Consider the following 22,715-nt stretch of genomic DNA (forward strand, 5'->3'; position numbering starts at 1 on the left):
CAAATTGTACAATTTTCTCAGTCCCTTCTTTGGCTTGCTTTAGTATTCCTCTCCATCCAAGGTTGCTAGCATCACTCTCAACAATTTTGGGGAGATCTTAATCTGCCAAATAGAGGATTGACAATGTATGGACTTTGCTTTTGATTTTCTGGATAGCTTTAGTGTGATCATCTATCCATGGTGATGACTCTTTTTTCAAAATTTGGTTAAGAATCTTGCAGTCTGCTGCACATCCTTTATAAAAATTACTAACATAATTCAAGAAATTGAGGAACCTCTGCAGTTGTGTTTTGTCTATGATTACATCTGGAAACTTATTAGCAAAATATAGAGCATGCTTCTACAAATTTATCTAGCCATATTCTATTGTATGTCCTAGAAACTTGATTTTGGTCTGGAACAATTCCATCTTCTTTTTGCTTAAAACTAAACCACTTCTTTTCACAACTTGAGTGAAAGTATGGACATGCCTGAAATGTTCATCTATGGTGTTGGAGAAAATTAACACATCATCTATGTACATGATTAGCCATTCAAAATAGGGCTTGAAAATTTGATCCATCACCTTTTGGAACTTAGATGGAGAATGATTTAGTCCAAAAGGCATTACATTCCATTCATAGTGCCCTGTTGGAATGCTGAAAGAAGTTTTGAATTTGTCCTCTTCCTTGATAGCAACTTTCCAAAAACCAGACTTCATGTCGAATTTTGTGAATACTTTGGCTCCTGCAATTTTTGCAATTAAGCTTCCTTTATGTGGAATAGGATAAGAATCATCTGCTAAAACAAAGTTTAGAGGTTTATAATTTATAACAAGTCTAGGCACTCCTCTAATCTGTTATGAATGCTTATTTACCTAAAATCCATAGTAGTTCCATAGACTATTGGATTCTCGAATGAGTCCTCTTTGCAAAAGACTGGAGATTTCTTTTTCACAGAGATTTCTATAGTCTATGTTCATGGGAATTTCCATACTCTTACAAGGTTTTCCTTCATATCTTTCTTTGAAAGGCAATTCTATTGTGTGTTGCTTTCTGTGCCAGAAAGCCTTTGGGTTTTCTGAACAACACTCAATCTCTAGGTGCTTTCTTAGCTCTGTAATTTTCTGTATGATTCTGGGAAGTTGGAGTTGTTCTTTGATTCTGATTGAAGATTTAAAGTCTTTAAGTTCTTCAATTTTTTTCTCAGACAGTTCTACTTCCTGCATTGTCTGTACCATTGTGGAAATCTACGAGCATAAATATATGGTAAGGTCAGTGTTTCTAGAAATCCTTTATGATTTGGGGCTGAAATGAAAAATCATGCTTTGCCATCACACAATCTGGTTGACCCATGGGGTTCCACTGCTGCTAGAAACACATTCCCCAATATGCAGTCTATGGGAATTTCTCCTACTGCAAATTTTAACTTCATACAATATTTTTCAAAAAAGATGGTGGAAATAGGAACTTCATAACTAAAAGACTCAGTTCCAACCCTAGTTACTTGTCGTGTAGTCGCCTTCCAATATTTAGCTGGGATAATATTTTTCTTAATAACATTGATGTCTGTGCCTGTGCCAATCAACTTTCTTAAAGTGAACTTTTCTCCTTGGATATCGATGGTCAACAACGCATGATGTTGTTGATATTGGATTATCATTATTTTCATTTCTCCAAATCCCATTCCAGAATAAGATTTGTCTTCATAGATCTCTACATTAGCAATCTCAATTCTGGCTCCACAATAGTGCTCAAGAATGAAGGAGGTGAGGGCTCCTATCATATTGCTTTGTGGAGTACCATCTTCATGGTATATGATATCACCTTCTTCTTCCTTAACTACTTCAGCTTCCATTTCTGTAATAAATGTAGGAGATGATTCAACATCCCACGATCTTTGCAATGTACCAGTAAAACATTGTATGATTGTTTTACAGGATTCGACTTCTGTTTTACCCCACATACACATAAGTTTATATTGAGTAAACATTTGATCAATCATTTTCCTGATTTGACCAGTGTTGAGATTGTCAATGTTCCATTCTTTATAAGAGCTAGTCTGGAAGGTATAATTTTCTGGAAGTTTACCCTTACCAATTGTAAGGACAATAATCAATTCAATTAAGAACTTTAATTGTTTTTGTTGCTCAAAAATGCATTCCATCAATTCAAGATAGCTCATGTTGCATCTTTGTTAAATCGCATGCATTTTTGTACTCTTGCTTTCATGAATTACCATATTAAAGAAAAAGTACTACACACAAAACTGTTGGCTTTTAAGGAACTCAAAGCATAATCGTAGGGCACATTGCATGCCATGGGTTTAGTCATTTCTTCTTAGCTTCATATGCCAATACTTCATTCTAGCAAAGTAAGCAATGTGAAGGGAGCATTTATTGGGCTAACACAACTCATGTTGGATTATAGAATGTGCAGGCAAGTTGGTGGCTTCAGCCTAGGCACAAGTCATTTTCCCAAAGAAAAAATGCTAATATTAATATGACCATGTCTTATTGTTCTTGTCCTCACCATCATCTTTATACTCAAGTTCTTGCCATCATATTTATACTCAAGTTCATAAAACACATAGCAGGGGATAAATTCAGCTTTTGACTTAGGCACCCTGAAAGAAAAATGAGATGGAAAATCCATCATTATCTAAACCTGAAGGGAAAAATCAACACCTGTCAGTAAGGAAAAATATTCATTCGATCATCCAAATACAACATGGATTAAATTTTTTTGTTCATTACGCGAGTAATGAATAATGGACTCAATTCTGCCACATAGAATTCTCCCAATCACTACTTCCCTCTTTGCTATTAAAAATAAAACAAAATATGCCAACACCTCGCAATCTCTCTTCACGACATTGAAGTTTTTGAACATATTAATGGTGCTTTTTTCTGGTCACTGAATAATAAAAAGAAGCTTGATGCCACCACCATAATGACCTACCAATTACATTCAGAATCAACCAACATGATTGCATCCAATCGATAAACTTGGAATTCCAATAAGTCTAATTTATTTATGAGATTGAGCATGTGACACAATTGCCAAATATAGTTCACTACTACAATCTCCCCCTCTTGGGATGGCAGGATGCCTTTCTGGCTTTCCAAATCTATTTTTTCGAACAAAAATGGTATCCACACTCACGGAGCTTCACTCTATGAACCTCTAACATATCATGGTATACTAAAGAATACCCCTAATTTTACTACATATTGGAAAATACCTCTAAAAATCACATTATTTACCCCCTACAAATATGAACTCAATACACCTTCCCAATTTGAAAAACCCTTACTTTCATTAGATATTCTAAGTACACCCCTTTATATTTTTTTATTAACTTTGAGCTCCATTTTTTTATACCTGCCTATCTAAAAACTCTTTACCCCTAATATATGCTCAATATATTATGTCATTTTTTCCTCAATACATATCCCCCAATATGAATGCACCTAGTATGGTATTGCTTCCCGGTAAATCCCCATGTCCACACTAAAATTGTGAATTCTAAAAGTATTTCTGGGACACCATTGGCAATGTTTTTTTGTTCTATGGCTTCAAAAGTATTCGCCTTTGGTTGCCTTTCTTAGTTTATTAATCAAGGGTCGATCAAGCTCATTCGCAAGAATGCAGCTAGAGATTCCATTGTGAGTTGGAGGCCTATCACTTTGCTCACATTTTCTTATCAAATTATGGCCATTGCTTCAACCAATTAGAAGATGACGATAAGAAATATGTGTGGTGGTAAAATAGGGCACGTTAACTCACTCCTTCTCCTAGCACGAGAACTTGTCAATGGATCAATACCCAATCCTAAATAGTTATAACGTATATAGAGGTTTCAGGACATGAGAGAAATCAACAATTCAGGTACAACATAGGCTTCACGTATAACCTTGAATAGTGAATGTATCCCCAAAATTCCTCTTCAGTGTAGCCCACGAACTAGCTAGCAAGGTCGAGATCATGACCAACCCAATAAGAACACTATATTTGAACCCTATATATTTCTTCTCCATGAGTATGATAACAAGCCATGGTTGACATGATAAGCTTGATTTGGGATGGAACTTACCCCTCTGTCGCTAAGTAAGTCCGATGCAAGCATTGAAGAGAGAACAAATATGTTAGAAAAATTTACGGGGGGTAGAGGAGAGGAGTCTCACTCAAAAATTCGATTGTGGCAAAGTTAACTAGCTTAGAAATAGGTTATGGCAAGGATATCGCAACCACACAAGGGCTTAATAAAATACAAAACTCATTCATGGCAAAAACAGAGTAAAACAAAGGAGGTTTCCGTAAATATACTTGCAAAGGATTAATGCCATAATGCAACTAGCCACACTTTATATTATATGTTAAAACATAAATAAATACATTCGCATGATAAATGGAGGCTGCAACTCCAAGTGAAAAACACAACAAACTTACTACGATTTACGCATCACTGGGTTGCGGAGTAAACTTCTGTAAAACTGGTTTTCACGCACCCACCAATATTTCCTCCATAATTTTCTCCTCACTACCTCACAAAATCTCGCTCCCAAACTTGCCCCAACTTACAAAATGACTTTTACATTGATATTTATCTCAACATACAAATTTGACATTAATGCATGATAGAGAAAATAATTAATGTTCAACATGGGCGAATTTAGACAGTAAATGAATTTCTGAACTTGCAAGTGTTGTGGAGTGTGGGCAACAGTTGCGGAGTGGGTGCTTACCTGTATCTATTTACCAAAATACATTAAATTCCTTAACTTTTGTGATGTGTTGCGGAATGGTCAGCAGTGTACTTCTGCTCTGACTTCACTCCTTTCACCTACAAACAAAATCGCAACCGTACATTGGTTAACTGGGCAAGCATGGTGTCTGTCAATTTGTTTAAGGCGGTGGTTGGGATTACTATTTCCAACACTCCCCCTTAATCACAACTGCTACCATTGACAATTCCCAAGCAATCTTTGAGATAAACAAAAATTTCATGTGCCAATGGCTTTGTGAAAATATCAGCAAACTGTTCCTGTGACCTACAGTGTTGCAACAAAATTTCATCATTGTTAATCAAATCTCTGATAAAATTATATTTAGCATCAATATGCTTGGTCCTCTTGTAAAAAAAAAATCTTTGACAATGCAATTGGGGATGTGTTTTCGCATAAAATAGTTGTCGTTCCCTCTTGGTTGTGACAAAGATCCCTAAATGTTCTTCTCATTCAAACTTCTTGACGTGTTGCTGTTGTTGCGATGACATAATCAGATTCTGTTTTTGACAATGACACTATTGGCTGCTTCTTCGAGGCCCATGAAATGGCTCTGGAAACCAAATGAAAAACATATCCCGATGTGCTCTTTCTGTCATCGACACTTCCTACCAAATCACTTTCGGTGTAACCAACTAGCCTGAAGTCATTTGTTGCGGTGTACAAAACACCATATTGTTTTGTCCCATTGACAGACCTTAGAATTCTTTTCGCCGCTTGCCAATGCATCTCCTTGGGTGTCTCCATGAACCTCGACACCAAACTCACTGCATACATTATATACGGCCTAGTGGCAGTCAAATATATCAAGTTGCCTATCATACTTTGTATAATGTTGGATTGACATTGCTACTGCAAAATTCTTTGCTCAACTTCAATCCCATGACTATTGGAGTTGGTGCGGGCTTGTTGTTCTGCATCTTAAACCTCTCCAAAATGTCCGCTACATACTTTTCTTGAGAAAAAAAATGTCATTTACTATTTGTTTCACTTCTATGCCCAGAAAATATCTTAACAACCCCAAGTCAGGCATTTCAAATTCATTCTTCATGACTTGTTTGAAATCAGTGATGAGGAAATCATCACTGCCCGTAAAAATTAAATCATATACATATAAGACAATAATGAGAATCTTACCATCATTCTCTCTAATGTAGAGAGTAGACTCATTGTCACATTTGTCGAAACCATTGTCCAACAAGTAGGCATCTATCTTGTTGTACCATGCACGCAGTGCTTGCTTCAGCCCATAAAGAGCTTTCCTCAACCGATACACTTTGCCTTCTTTGCCTTCTTTGCCTTCTACCTCATATCTAAGCAATTGCACAACATCCACTTCCTCTTTTAGCACTCCATTCAAGAACGTCGATTTTACGTCCATTTGATACACTTTCCATTTATATTGCGCAGCAATTGCCAAAACTGTATGTACCGTCTCCATCCTCGCGACTAGCACGAACATATCCACATAATCTCTTCCATGCTGCTGCTTATATCCTTTGACAACTAGCCTTGCTTTGTGCCTTTCAATCTTTCCCTCAATGTTGCTTTTGGTCTTATAGAGCCACTTCACTCCAATGACTTGTTTTCCTTGCAGAAGGTTCACTAACTCCCATGTGTCATTCTTTTCTATTGCTTCTATTTCTTCCTCCATTGCCGCAACCCATTTTTCTTCTTTGACTGCATTTTCAAAATGGATTGGGTCATCTACATGACAAAATAATGCAAATAAGGAATTCAGACCAGTGCTGCTATCAACCTCATCTTGCTTATAAGTTTCATTTAAATTTCTTAATTTTGGTCATCTTATGCTTCCTGAAGATGAGCTTGATATGTCACTTGGTGTTGCGCTTTGCCACATGCTTGGAGAAGCACTTTCTTGACTGCATGACACTGTCTTATTATTTTTTGATGGTGTTCCTTGATGTCTGCTTTCTTGCGCTTGAATAGGAGTAGAGGGAATCACTATTGAGGAATTGTTTGTTGCTGTCAATTCCTCTTTGTCCTCATGTGGTATACATGCTTTCACATTGATTGTCTTCTCTAAACTTCCATCCCATGCTTCCTCTTCTATGAACTGCACATCTCTGTTGATTATGACCTTCTTGGTTGATGGATTGTAGAGATTGTATGCTTTGGATTCATCACTATATCCAATAAATATACATTTCTCTCCCTTGATATCCAACTTCTTCCTCGACTCATCCGAGACATGTGCATATGCCACACAACCAAAAACTCTCCTGTGAGTGACACTATGCTTTCTTCCACTCCATGCCTCTTCAGGAACTACCTTCTGGACACTTTTGGTTGGAAATCTGTTCAAGATATATGTTGCATATGCGATAGCTTCAGCCCAATAATCATTTGGTAAATGCTTTTCCTTCAACATACTCGCCATTTCCATAATTGTCCTATTCCTTGTTTTCACCACACCATTTTGCTGAGGTGTATATCTTGTTGTAAATTTCTTGTGAATTCCATTCTCCCTACAAAATCGAAGGAAGTCCTTTGAGATGTATTCGCCACCTCTATTAGTCCTGAGGACTTTGATGTAGTGTCCACTTTGCTTCTCAACAAGAGATTTGTATTGGCAAAAGTGGTCAAACACTTCTCTTTTATGTTTGAGGAGATATAGCCATGTCTTCCTTGTGTAGTCATATATGAAGGTCAATACATAGTGCTTGCCACCAATTGATGGTGTCTGCATTGGTCCACATAAATCTGAGTGGACAATATCCAAAGGTACCTTTGCCCTTACTGACTAACCTGCTAGAAATGTCTCTCTATGTTGCTTGGCCAAGATGCATCCTTCACATAGGCTGTCCAGTTTTTCTATGAGAGGAAGTCCCTTCACCATGCTTTTTCTATGCAGCAAATTCAAACCTCCAAAGTTGAGATGTCCAAATCTCAAATGCCATAACCAGTTTTCATCGTTGACCTCTACTTGATAGTTCACTTGTGTGACAGCTACCTCTTTTCTTCCATCCTTTTGTGAGTTCATTGATAGTTGTGCTTTTGCACCTTCTACCTTCAAATCTAATCGTATCTTTAGGGGAAACATTTTGTTTCTTGTCATCTGAACCTTTGCAATCAAATTTTTGCTTGGAGGCCTATCCAAAATTGTGCACACATGATTTTTGAAGAAGACATTGTAGCCCTTTTGCATGAGCTGTCCAATGCTTATGAGGTTATGCTTCAGACCGGGGACAAAGTAAACATCTGAGATGTACTTATTCTCTCCCTTATTTGTTAACATATTAACTCTTCCTTTTCCCATGACAGTGACTTTGCTATCAGTCCCTAATGTCACTTCAGATTTCACAATTTCATCTAGATTAGAAATCATTTCCATGTTCCCTCACATGTGGTTGCTACAACCTTAATCTAAACACCATATATCACTGTGTTTTTCTTGTGCTACATTACAAGCTAAAAACATGCTATCATGGTTTTGATTTTATTTTGTGAAATTTACACTTAGTTTCTTACTAATGTCATATTGCTTCTTTCTACATTCATTTGCAAAATGACCATACTTCTTACAATAATGACCTTGGAATTGAGATTTATCATACCTCTGACCTTGTGCTTGATTTTTGCTTGGGCCTTGATGTGGATTTTGATTACTTCCCCTTCCACTTGAGCTTGAAGGGATGCTTCTTCCACCTCTGTGTGGGCTTCTTCCTCTTCCTCTAGTGATGCAGGAGCATTCAGCCCAAGGAAAATCATTGTAAATAGTAGACATAAGGGGTCATGCATTTTAGGAAATAGTTTTCCTAAGTCTCAAGTCAATGTAATATTTAGGCTTTTAAGTGTGATTAGATAATGGGAGAATATGTAAATGCTCTCAAAATGAATAAATGATAACATGAGTGGTAGAAGTCAAATCCAACTCTTAAACAGTTCCATGATTCTAGGAACAAGAGAGAGTTTTTAGGTATTAAATGGGAACTGATAAGAAGACTTTTCTATTTTAAAACAAAGGAAAAGATGGAATGGATAAAGTCTCAAGGGGACTTATTTGCCACATATGCATGCTATAGAGCTTTGGGCTTTTGTTAGAGGATCGACGAGACCCTCCAATGATCCAATCCAATGCATTCTTATAAATAAGTGAACCTGCGCGTTCAATAGGAGGAGGCCACAAGTGTTGAGAATCAATCCTATGCGAGAGCGAGGAGTCTCGGGTGTAACCTGTGTTTTTTTATATTAATATATGTAAGATTGGTTCCTATTTGTGTCAATATGCTTATGAAGTCTTTCATATGTGATTATAGTGAATTCGTAGGCTTTGTACAGGTATAGATAGAATTCTGAAGGACGTAGAGGGAGAGCATGATTCAGAAGAATCGAAATGGATCATTGAAGCCATTAGAGCTCTGCAAGAAGGACAGAGATCAAAGGAGTGTGAGGAGTTTAATCTCAGAAGGAAGAGCGAGCTGCGAATGAGCAGAGGGTTAGAACCTTTTGAAGAACCCAAAGAGCTGTAGAAACCATTGAAAATGGTGTAAATTCTAAGTAAAAGGAATTACAAAGAAGTGAAGTATTGATGCTCAGCAACCTTTGGATCTCATAGATCAACAGCTGTGATTTAATCGCATCGGCGGGAGACCATTTTAAAGTGATCAGAATGAGCCTTGGAGAATTGCAAAGAGCGAGCAGTGATTAATCATGGACTATTGGTTCATGGCCAGATCAACGATCATGATTTAATCGCATATCGGCGATCGGAGGTGCCAAGGGTCGGCATGTTATGATAATTGGTGATCGGAAATTCAGAGATCAGGAATTGGTGTTGGAAAGCGATAAGAAATGGAACCATGGATGTTTATAAACGCAGGTGTATAAATGTTGAAGTCTGATATATATATGTTTGGCGGTGTTTTCCTTTATAACCAAGATATTGAAGAATGAAGCACGATAGTGTATTTTCCCGATTTTGAAGGGAAATCACATATTTGAAGGAGGAAGGCATAAATGTATGTATGTCCAAGGGAAGAAGCGAATGCCAACTGTGATGAGGTTTAGCCTCAGAAACCGTGACAAGACTGTACGGTACGTGGAAAGGGCATGTTTGGGATTAATTCCTTTGTAATTCTTTATAAAGTGGATAAGCGTGATAGTAGGATATATATGTTAAAACATATATGAGAAGATGTGTTAAGGAGGTTCTAATTCCGAATTAAGGAAAGACTTTAGTCCAAGGTTTCAGGGTTCATATAATCCCGATAGGGGTTTCAGGTGGGGTGATTGGGTTCCTATGACAAGAACTGATGAATGGGCCACTTGACCATTTATGGTCTGAAGATTTAACTCCATTGTAGAGTTAAATACCTGGGATAGTTGTGGATGCATTCTTGAAAGAATGCATACTGTGGGTACGTGCGGGTGGTTTACCCTGGCATCAATTTGGCTAAGGATGGTTATATGCCAGGACCTGCACCATTAGTGGTGTCAAAGAAGATTTGTAATCTGTAAGGGGAACTTTTGAAGTTCTTGGAAGACTGTAGCATTCCAGCAGAGGCTTGGAATAAACATGAATAGAGGATTCCTTGAAGGAAAGAAAAAGCAAGGTTTCTTAATGCAAGTTTTGAAGTAAAGAGGACTTGAGGGACAAAATAGAGGACAATCCATTCAAAGTGCAGAAGAATGGGTGAAATAAGATCATGTTGAGATCTTGAAGTTGAGATAATATGTTCTATTTTAAATTAAGAATGTGTGTTTTTATACTAATGCACAGGTGACAACAAGAGAAGCTGTGAGAAAAGAACAGATGTGTTCTTGAAGACAGAGTAAGGAGAATACTCTAAAAGAGAAGTGGCAGTGAACCTGAAGAATCCAACAAGAGATTGGACAGAGAGGATAGCTGAAGTGTTCTCAAGAGAGAGTGAGAGATTGCAGAAGCCTAGAAGGAGAAAAGGTGTTGCTCAAGGGGAGGTTCCAGACATAGGACCCGTGCTTACCAAAAGATTGAGTGAGGAGAGATTAGTGAGGTAAGATTGCGGCCAAGAGGACTAGATGTTGCAAACACTTGTTGCAAAGGATCTCATGAAGAAAGAAAAGAAGAAGATGACTACTGATAGTCATAGCAGAGGTTGAGAGAGAAGCCACAACAGAGGATATAAGAAAGAGGATGCCAAATAAAATGGTAAGAGGATGAGTCAAGAAGAAATTGACAAAGAGGTTGCTAAATTAAAAGAACAACTCAATGCATTAAGGAGAATGCTTGAGGAAAGCCAGAGACAAGGTTGGGTCTTGAGGAAGAAGCCAGTGGAATGGCATGAGATGCAGAGAAGGCTACAACAAAAGAAAGTGAAGTGGCTAATGGGAAAACTCAAGGAAGTTGAGTTAGAAACGGAAGAATCCATTTGTGAACCAGAACAAGGAGAAATTTTGGGAGAAAGTGAAGACTACACTGAAGCTAAAGAATGGGGATCAAGTGAAGATCTCATGGACTATTGGGATAGTTCAAAACAACATGAGAAGATTTTGACTGAAGATTCTGACTTGAAGACTGAAAATTCAAGTGAGACCAAAAGGTCTGATGATTTTAAATCTAACAATTTTTGTATGTTTACAGGTGAAGGACAGTTGGCTGATATTGTCATGAAGAAGGAAAGAGACCAGTAGAATCCAAATTCTATTTTGGAAGAAGATGAGGTAGATAGATCTCATATACAGCTGGAGAAAGATGTTAAGCAACCGAGTGAAGGGTTTGAGGAGATTTAAGAAGAGACAATCAAAGAATTTCTAAATCATATGAATGATTTAGAACATCAAGGAGATATGATGGTTGAACCATCAAGTGAGACCATAGGGTCTTATATTTTTAAAACTGATAGTTTGTGTAAGATGGCAAATATTGCAGGAGAAAATCAACCATTTGAGGATATATTCAAAGAAGATAATAGCAAGGGACTGAGGCAAACTTGAGGAAGAGACTATGTTAGCTGAAAACATAGTAAAGGATCATCAATTCACTATGATGATAGGCGCAGTGGAGATAGCCATGGAAACTATTGAGACAGAAAGTAGGGAAGAAGGACATCTACTGAAAGATGTTAAGAAGGAGGAACCCTATGCAAAGGATTTAACCTTGGAAAAAGGAACAATAACAAAGGAGTGTTTTGAAGAGGATGGACAGTGTTTTGAAGATGTTGAAAGTCTGGAGGAGTACTATAGGAGAACAGAGTATAACAGAGAAGACCTCTTGAATGAGGGAAGTAGTGATTTTCTACAGCAGAAAGACCTTGAGAGTACAAGGGTCAAAGGAAGACAGTGTTTTAATACTGTAACACAACATGTAAAGGATGAAGCTAGAAGAAGAAAGCATTGTGATGAAGTCCTTGCTAAGTGTGAAGAGGAGATTAAATTGTTGGAGGATCTTATGAGAGAACCTGATGGTAGAACAGAAGTTGCAGTTACAGTTTCTGAAGAAGAAGATGTGTCTCAAGTAGCCATGGAGACAGGAAGATGTAATAATTTGTTTGCAGGTTCATTAAAAAACATGAATGAGTATGAGTATGTGATTAGAGAGATTGAGTAGAGGTTGTTTGAAGATGGTAAAGAGGCGCTAAGAATCAAACAATTTCAAAGTAAAAATAACCAGCAGTAGGTTAAAGGAGGAGAAGTTCACTACTGTGAACCCAAGTAGGAAGACATCATTAGAATAGATGGTGTGAAAAAGAGAATAACTAACAATCTCATGAACTCTCTGAGAATTCGAATCAGCATACTGATGTGCTGATAGAGGAGAAGGAGGAAACTAAGCAGCAAACTCAATTGTTGCCAAAGGAAAATAAGGCACAATAGCGTTATGTTTTTTATTCTAACAAGTGTTTGGAGTGTGCAGGGTTTGTTGCAAATTATGGAGGAGATTTGGCACAAGTGAACAGCCAAATAAAGATGGAAGAAGGAGATTTTGTGGAAGAATTCAATCCATGGAATGGAGAAATTAATTTGCTAGAAAGAATGTTGAACAGTCATGATTTAATCATGAAAGAGGGTAAGGATGATAGGGATACAACAAGTAGACCAAAGAATGAAGAAAGTAAACCAAAAGTTGGAGCAAGAAAATAAAAAGTTAGCATAGAAGACAACAACAGTAACCTGAAACAAATAAAAAGAGACAGAAATACAAAGCAAAAAATGAACCAGTTCAAAGATATGCTGGACATAGAAATTGAAGAAATGTGGGAGCTAATGATGAAGCAGACCAAATGGAGAAAAATGGTAATAGCAACAAGCAATATCAATCAGAAGTTGAACCTTATTGACAGGAAGAAGAAAATGGAGCAAAAGATAGCAGAAATGCAGCAACAACAAAGGAATAAAGCATCTAGATAGTTATAGAACAAAGTATGGATCCAGAAAGACCAAGACCAAAAGACAAATGATTAGGAGATCATGAATATCTTCCACTTTAGGAGTCTGATGCAGGAGCATTCAGCCCAAGGAAAATCATTGTAAATAGTAGACATAGGGGGTCATGTATTTTAGGAAATAGTTTTCCTAAGTCTCAAGTCAATGTAATAATTAGGCTTTTAAGTGTGATTAGATAACGGGATAATAGGTAAATGCTCTCAAAATGAATAAATGAGAACATTAGTGGTAGAAGTCAAATCCAACTCTTAAACAGTTCCATGATTCTAGGAACAAGATAGAGTTTTTAGGCATTAAATGGGAAGCTGATAAGAAGAATTTTCTATTTTAAAACAGAGAAAAAGATGGAATGGATAAAGTCTCAAAAGACTTATCTGCCACATATGCATGCATGTAGAGCTTTAGGCTTTTGTTAGAGGATTGATCGAACCCTCCAATGATCCAATCCAATGCATTCTTATAAATAAGTGAACCTGCGCGTTCAATAGGAGGAGGCCACAAGTGTTGAGAATCAGGCCTATGCAAGACCGAGGAGTCTGGGGTGTAATCTGTGTTTTTTTTGTATTAATATATGCAAGATTGGTTCCTATCTGTCTCAATATGCTTAGGAAGTATTTAATATGTGATTACAGTGAATTCGTAGGCTCTGTACAGGTACAGACAAAATTTTGAAGGACACAGAGGGAGAGCACGATTCAAAAGAATCGAAATGCATCATTGAAGCCATTAGAGCTCTACAAGAAGGACAGAGATCAAAGGAGTGTGAGGAGTTTAAGCTCAGAAGGAAGAGAAAACTGCAAATGAGCAAAGGGCCAGAACCTTTTGAAGAACTCAAAGAGCTGCAGAAACCATTGAAAATGGCGTAAATTCTAAGGAAAAGGAATTGCAGAGAAGTGAAGTATTGATGCTCAGCAACCATTGGATCTCATAGATCGACGACTGTGATTTAATCGCATCGGCGGGAGACCCTTTTAAAGTGATCAGAATGAGTCTTAGAGAATTGCAAAGAGCGAACAACAATTAATCGTGGATCGTTGGATCGTGGCCAGATCAACGGTCACAATTTAATCGCATATCGGCAATCGGAGGTGCCAAGGATCGGCGGGTTATGAATGTTGTGATATCACCGAGAGCGATATATTGGCAATTGGTTTTGGGATAATCGGCAATTGGAAGTTCGGAGATCAAGAATCGGCATTGGAAAGCGATAAGAAACGAAACCGGCGACGTTTAGGAACGCGGGTGTATAAATGTTGAAGTCTGATATATATATATGTTCGGCGATCTTTTCCTTTATAACCAGGATAGTGAAGAATTAAGCATGATAATGTATTTTCCTGGTTTTGAAAGGAAATCACATATTTGAAGGAGGAAGGCATATATGTATGTATGTCCAAGGGAAGAAGCGAATGTTGATTGTGATGAGGTTTAGCCTCGGAAACCGTGAAAATATTGTACGATAGGTGGAAAGGGCATGTTTGGTTTGTAATACTTTATAAAGTGGATAAACGCAATAGTAGGATATATACGTTAAAACGTATATGAGAAGATGCGTTAAGGAGGTTCTAATTACGAATTAAGGAAAGACTTTAATCCAAGGTTTGAGGGTTCATATAATCCCGATAGAGGCTTTAGGTGGGGTAATTGGGTTCCTACGACAGGAACTGATGAATGGGCCACTTTACCATTTATTGTCTGAAGATTTAACTCCTTTGTAGAGTTAAATACCTGGGACAATTTTGGATGCATTCTTGAAGGAATGCATACTGTGGGTATGTGTGGGTGGTTTACCCTGGCATTAGTTTGGCTAAGGATGGTTATATGCTAGGGCCTGCACCATCTAGCATATTATCTTCCCCTGCCTCGACCTTGACCAAAGGAAACTTGTGTCTTGAAGGCAAGCTCCAATGAGGAGCTTGCTGCTCTATTCTGTCTATGCTCATGAGAAATCAGTGATGCATGAAGCTCATCCACTGATAACTGTGAGAGATCCTTTGTCTCTTCTATGGCCACAACAATGGCATCAAACATTGCAGCCAAAATTCTCAAAACTTTCTCAACTATTCTTATTTTCTCAAGTGTCTCACCATGAAACCTGATTTCAGTAACCAACCCAATTACATGTGTAAAAAATGAGTCTACATTCTCAGACTCTTTCATACAAAGTGTTTCAAAATATCTTCTCAACATTTGTAGTTTCAATGTCTTGACTTTTTCCATGCCTTGGTAGGCTCTCTAGAGGGTGTCCCATGCTTTCTTAGACTTCATTGCTGCTGCAAACCTTGGGAAAATACTTTCATGAACTGCTTGGAAAATATAGAACATGGTTTTGAATCCTTCTTCCTATTATCCCTTAAAAAATCCCTTTCTGCTTGAGACAAGGCGTTGTATGATGTTGCATCTCCTGGTTCTTGAAAACCATTCTCCACCAAATCCCAAATGACTTGAGATGAAAACAGGGCCTTCATTGTAATAACCCAATAATCATATTTTTTGCCATTAAACTGAGGTATCTGAGGATTAGTCAAGCTTGTGCTTAATGTTGCCCTTTTTGAGTGTAAAAAACTTTCTACCTGCTCATAAATATACTAAAAGACAATCTGCCCTCAAACAATTTTCACTGTTATTAAAAATAGTTATTTTTACACTAATAGAGTTCAACCCGCTCTGATACCATGTTAGAAAAATTTACGGGACAGAGGAGAGGGGTCTCACTTAGAAATTTGATTGCGGCCAAGTTAACTAGCTCAGAAATAGGTTACGACAAGGATATGGCAACCACGTAGGGGCTTAATAAAATGAAAAACTCATTCAGGGCAAAAATAGAGTAAAACAAAGGAAGCTATCGTAAATCAACTACTTACTGCAATTTATGCATCACTGTCTGTAAAACTTCGGTTTTCACTAGCCCACCAATATTTTCTCCACAATTTTCTCCCCACTACCTCACATACTCTCGCTCCCTAACTTTCCCCCAACTTACAAGATGAGTTTTACATTCATATTTATCTCAACATATAAATTTGACATTAATGCATGATAGAGAAAACCCCAACTTACAAAATGACTTTTACATTCATATTTATCTCAACATACAAATGTGACATTAATGCATGATAGAGAAAATAATTAATATGCATCATGGGAAAATTTACATAATAAATAAATCTCTGAACTTGAAGGTGTTGTGGAGTGTGGGCAGCATTTGCAGAGTGAATTCTTTCCCATATCTATTTACCAAAATACATTAAATGCCTCAACTTCTATGATGTGTTGTGGAATGGTCCGTAGTGTACTCCTACTTTGACTTCACTCCTTTAGCCTATAAACAAATTCACTCCTTTAGCCTACAAACAAAATTGCAGTCACTCATTGACTCAATAAACATGGTGTTTGTCAGTTTGTTTAAAGCGGTGGTTGGGATTATTATTTCCAACATAGTAATTCTCTATTCTCTTCTATGGTTCCTATAGCAGCGCACAACCAATCCTTTTGTCTTCATTTTACCGCTTTCGGCCACATCCCTTATTTAATAATCATGCCCGACACCCCGACCCTTTAAAGAAAGTTGTTTGTACGACTGATCGGGCCCGGTAGCGATACAAATGAGAAAGAATCAGAAAAGCATCTGAGGACCTTCGGTCGATCTAGCCATGAGCAGGCCTTGGAGGACCGAATCGTAGTGCCCAAAACAGACATATATTTCCCAGATATCTTGGGGAATGTTCTTTCCCTGCTGCTCCATATCGCTAATGAGGGACTATTGTAAGGTTCGATGAATGATAACCTATATGGTGTTGAAGGCATTGAAGTGGTATTATTGTCTTCGTCCTTATGGAGCACCAAAGAACAATGGTTTCAGGATATAAACAATCTTATTAACGTGGTCCTTTTTAATTCATTGGTATAAGGCTTTAACGGTTCAAACTAACAATCCACAAGTGCTAATGCATCATTTTTCCGAATGCATACTCACGGGTAACATCCCTCAACTGATGACGTTATTCAGACATAAAAAACAAAGAATCAATGTGCACAAACAAATCATTTAAAGGTGGATTTTCACACGAAATATGATAAAGATGACCTAATAGTTGGACATCTAAAATATAATGTTTGATCATATTTTAGCAGAATATTTAAAATAGTTAACAGTCTAAAGGATCATTAGCTTGTGCTATTAATATTTTAACCGTTTCTTTATATTGTAAAGTCAATGTGCGGAGATGTGTGGATGAACAACTATTGCAGTTCAAACAACGACAGATGTGTGAAGCTTTTTGCACGGTCAAAGCTCCGCACTTACCATGCCACACCGAAAAAAAAGATTCCAAACACATTTTAGCGGAAGATTAGCTCAGAGCTTTCTAGCCATAGGTGAAAGAAATATAAAAAAATAATTGATTTATTCTTTAAAAATCAATAATAAAAAAACATGCCTATCCACAGTGGCAAACCTTGCCTTCCCATTTATATATATTTGATATAATGCATGTAAACATAATAAAATTTAAATGCATTAATCGTGAACAAACATCATACACTTACCTCGACAATTGCGAACTTTAATCTAACATTTTTATATGGATACTACAGCTCAAACAGAGACGAATGTGTGGAGCTTTTGGCATAGTCAATGCTCCGCACTTACCATATACATATACATATACATATATATATCCGTTACCATGCCAAATACATAAACCGTCTAACAAATATCATGTCGCAACCATAAACATCATAACATGTGGCGTGAATTAATACTACTCAAAGAAATCAAGGATGACCATAAAATATCACCCTGAATGTGAATGACTGACCAAAAAGAGCTATTGAGTGTGGAGGACGGTGTGGAAGGTGTGTGGAGGTGGTTGTGTGGAGAGATTATACTATGAGGAAACCTTAGTGCGTGGAGAATCAATTAATTAACTATAGATGAAGAGACTATGGTGCAACACAATTATTAATCTTGTATTATTATAATATTTTCAATTTCACTATTTCAATAAACTCAACTTTTCATAAATTAAAAATATAGAGCATATAATAATAAAACAATCTCAAATTAATAAGATACTTTATACAATTACAAATAAGTAATAAAATCATCTTAATCCAATGTTTCTATAATTCTAACATTAACATTTAATTGAATTTTTAAATATCTTCTTGAAAATATTAATGTATCTTACTATATAGCTGCATAAGATATTAAGAACATTTTATATAATATTATCATATTATTTTTATCTTTTAAAATATTTTTTTGGTAATTTAAGGGTTTTCTTATTAAGAAAAGGATTATATTATTGATGACACTTTTACAAAATTGTACCACCCTAACTCTAATTAGCTCTGTTTTTCGGTATGTGGTATATCAAAAATTTTATATCCAACAAAAGTGACAGCACTTACCAAAACCTCAGATCTCCAAAGGTCCACAAAAACAACATAAACACGTCAAAATAGAAAACCATTCTAGGAATGAGATGATGTCACACGAGGTGGATTTTCTACCCAGGTCCTTGGGGGAGTAGGGAGCTTAAACATTGAATATGTTTTTTTAGATGGGAGTTTCTAGTTTATCAAGGTTATCATGCATTCTCCACTGATTCCACTAAAGGTCATTAAGAAATGAAATTATTTAATTTTTGTCATCATATTTTTCCTTAAGAACTTGCCCCAACGTAGTCTACAAGTCCTAGTGAAGAGTAACAATGTGCATATAATGTGTTCTTCATCCTCTGTTATGCCTAGGGTCTATTTTCCATTGAGAAACTTCATTAAGAATATCAAAATCTGAAAATGTCTATCTATCCCTGCGAACATTCCTTTCTAGCCATTGAATCTCAGCCTAAGTGCTTAGCAAGGTCACTCCATAGTAAACACCAGCTACCTTCTGGGCTAGTGTCTCAGTGTGGGGCCGGTTGGTCTGACCTCTCTCCCAAGCACCACATCGGTTATGACCATGTTGACAAGGCATGATGACCTAGTCAAACCACAAAAGCCAACAAGCCCCAAGAAAGTAAGAGCCACAACTCCCCCAATGCTAATTCCAAACAACGTCATTTGATGTGGAATAAGTAATTAAATAACCGAATCGAGCTATACTCACCCCATTGAAACTTGAATATAAGAGATCCAGAGAGTGACAGTAGTACCAACGCTGGGACTACAAGAGAACCACTGACCGACATGGAAGTTGAATGACATTCAACCTAGGAGGAGAAGGAAAATTCAAACAGAAAAGAGCCCTAAATAATAATCCAGCTAAAGCAACCACCAACCCTACTAGAAGTTGAAGAAATTGACCTAAGACAAACCATGTGTCAACCTGAACATGAAGGAAAAATAGAAGGCACCAGAGTCCTCGTGTTACCTCAATTTGTCTATGAGAGAGATTTAGTGTGCCCTTCAATGGGCTAGTAGCAAAACATTTCTTCTTTATACCCCACCATGCTTATCCAAGAATCACACATTGAATATGGATTGTCGTCGACCTAGAAATCTCACTATGCCTATGATTCTCCATCCAAGTTCCCTTGCCTTGAGCTTCAGAAAATGACAAGCTATCGCTTTTGCCAAAATTAAGTAATAGATAAGACTTGGTATTTCTTCTCGAGCATAAGTTTCCAAAATTAGGTTCCCATGCTTTTAGTCCTACCCCTATAAACTTCCTTAGGCCTAGGCTTACAAGGGTGTGTGATACTCCCTCTTTTGTCTCAAATAACTTATTAACATAGTGCATCAATCCGCCAACCAACAAAAAAATCAAGACAAAAATTACTAACTCTTGGTACTCCATAATATCATATAACAAACCTCTACACATATGTACATGAACATATAGTACATGAGAAAACATATCATGCTACTCCTCATTAATGATCTCAAAAGTTGATGGGCACCCTCCGCAGCCTCCATCTCCATCATCATTTACTCCTCAATCCCATTAAAGTTTTATCTTTTATAGTATTAAAATAAACAAATATTTTATTTATTACAATATTAAAACAATCAATTCTCTATTTTGTTAATCATATAAAGAATTTTTTTTTCATATTTATTTATTTATTTTATTTTATTTCATAATTTTTTATTTATTTTATTTTATTTTATTTTAATTTATTTTATTTTATTTTATTTCATACTTTTTATTTATTTTATTTTATTTTATTTTATAGATTTCAACATTACTGATTTTTTATATTTTAATTTGTACATGCAACATAAACCATTAACATTTATTTTCTATTTAGCACTCTGTTAAATTAAAGTGAATAAATTTTTAAATTCAATAACAAGTGGCTAATTGATATTGATTGAGTAACGTGAAGTGAAATACGAGTCTGGTTATCGCTGTAATATAGCTGCACTACTTTATAGTTAATGGTTTTAACTACTCTACTATTATTATATATTAAATAGAATTTCTTTTTATTATTTTATAATGAAGCGTTTTTTCTGCTTTTTGTTATTCTTAATTTTATTTCTTTTTATATGAAAAGAGGAGAGGTTTGTTTACAAATTAATATTTTTTTTTTTTCAAATATGAAATTATAAAAATATTTATTTAACTAGCAATTGTCCCAAAAGGTACAAAGAGAGGCCGATAGGATTAGTAGAAGGAGGAAACCTATATAGATAGGCAAGCATATATAAAGCTCAGTAGTGACGAAGGCGCTAACTACAATGAGCAGCGTGTACCAGCGGAAATGTAAATTACAGTGTTTTACTTGGTAATTGAAAAGCGGGGAATTAGATTTGCAAATATTAAAACAAATCACTTACATTGGTGGTTCACACTATAACTAAAACATTAACTAATTGTAAGTTGCTTTTCATAAAATTCATTTAGTATCATTTATATAGATGAACCAAAAAATAGGTTTGTGCAATTGGATGAGAAAGCGTTCATAGAAGTCTTTTTAAAGAGAGCGAAATAACGGACAAAAAGCCCACTCATTTGATTCCAAAATCCCAACAAAAAAACGTAACAAAAACATAAGAAATAAACCCAATCAACTCGAAAAATGTGAATTTGCAGTCCTGCATCTCAAAATTGCAAGGCAGACGTTTACTTAAAGAAATACAACTGCTGATATTTACATGAACAGAGTAACAACCGCCCTTCACAAATAACTTAATAAGTTAATGGAACATTACTTAATATATACATTAAATTTGTTGACTATATAGTGTATACACAATGAATACTTAAGAAAGCACACTACAAGACTGATTCCCATTCATTGTTTACTCAACAGTATCACAGTATTTCATTTGTTCTCCGTAATTTATGTTATGACCATCAGAAAGAACAGGGAAATGCACAAACTGACTACTGATACACTCCTAGATTGACAACAGTATTAGCAGAACAATAATCAACCAACATATACAAAAAAACCAGGAAAGGGAGTGTGGCAAGTACTCTACAAAGCTTTTCTCTATGTTTCAAATCTGGGTCATAACCAACTCATCGCCAAACAATATTTCTTCAGGATTAAAAATGTTAGTTACGAGTAAGGATGAAAATGAGCTGCATCTCCAATGCAGTAAGCCCAAATCATTGTATGAAGAGGCAAAAAGAAACACTTAGATTTAGCTTCAATGACAAAAAATCCAATTCCTTCTACTGTTCTCAACGTAGGCAAGAATCTTACAAGGAATAAGTCTAGACACATTATCAGAAGTGCAATCATCATTCTGTTGGATTACCCAATGTTATATCAACAAAAATTTCAAAACCTTCAGCATAAATGCCAAAAAAAGAAGCTTTGCTTTGAGTTTCCCTTGTCCATTACATTCTCTTCATCACTCCAAAAACATTAAATGATGAATGCAAGCAAGAATTGAACCAAAGTTTAACTACAAAGAAAGTTTAAAACTGGCATGAACCAAAACCCATGAATCCTCGAAAAAGACAACAGAAACTGGCTTAAAACAAACATTTATTCGAAGTACCATCAGAATGATAACTGAAAGATTCACACCTTAGCCAATAATTAAAATATCAGTACTTGTCATGTAAACAGGAAAAGCTTGACAATGCAAAAAGTTCAAATTAATTTCAGCATGACCACCCAAATGTAATATCGAATTGAATGTATATCAGAAGATGTACTATTTAGCTCAACAATTAGCATGCATGTCATTTATTCTCAATCCTAACTCAAAATTGATTCAACCAAAGGAGTTGAAAAGTTGCACTTCCAAAACAGTAATGAGTTGTGATCTATTAATGTTGTCATTATTACATCAAAGTCATCTTCTGTCATTATTTTGACAGCAGAATGTGCAACCCAGCATGCGAAGCAGAAAATACCAGAGGTAGTTCATCCATCCGAGATAGCAAATACCAAAATAGACTTCATAGCCTTTCGATCATGAGTAATGGCCCATGATCTAAAATTATTAAGAACTTTCTTCCAAAAATGCAAATTAAGGTCTTTGCAGGTGAACTGTTAAGTTCCCAACTCTTTGCCAAACTGAAGATCACTGTAAGAAGTTTTTATGATGTTTCATTCCACATTTTGTCATGTCCCAATATATGAAATCGAAA

The sequence above is a fragment of the Pinus tabuliformis genome, chromosome 8 (genome assembly GCF_031772625.1).
Source record: "Pinus tabuliformis cultivar Carrire ecotype Pingquan chromosome 8, CPIR1, whole genome shotgun sequence".
Lineage (NCBI taxonomy): Eukaryota > Viridiplantae > Streptophyta > Pinopsida > Pinales > Pinaceae > Pinus > Pinus tabuliformis.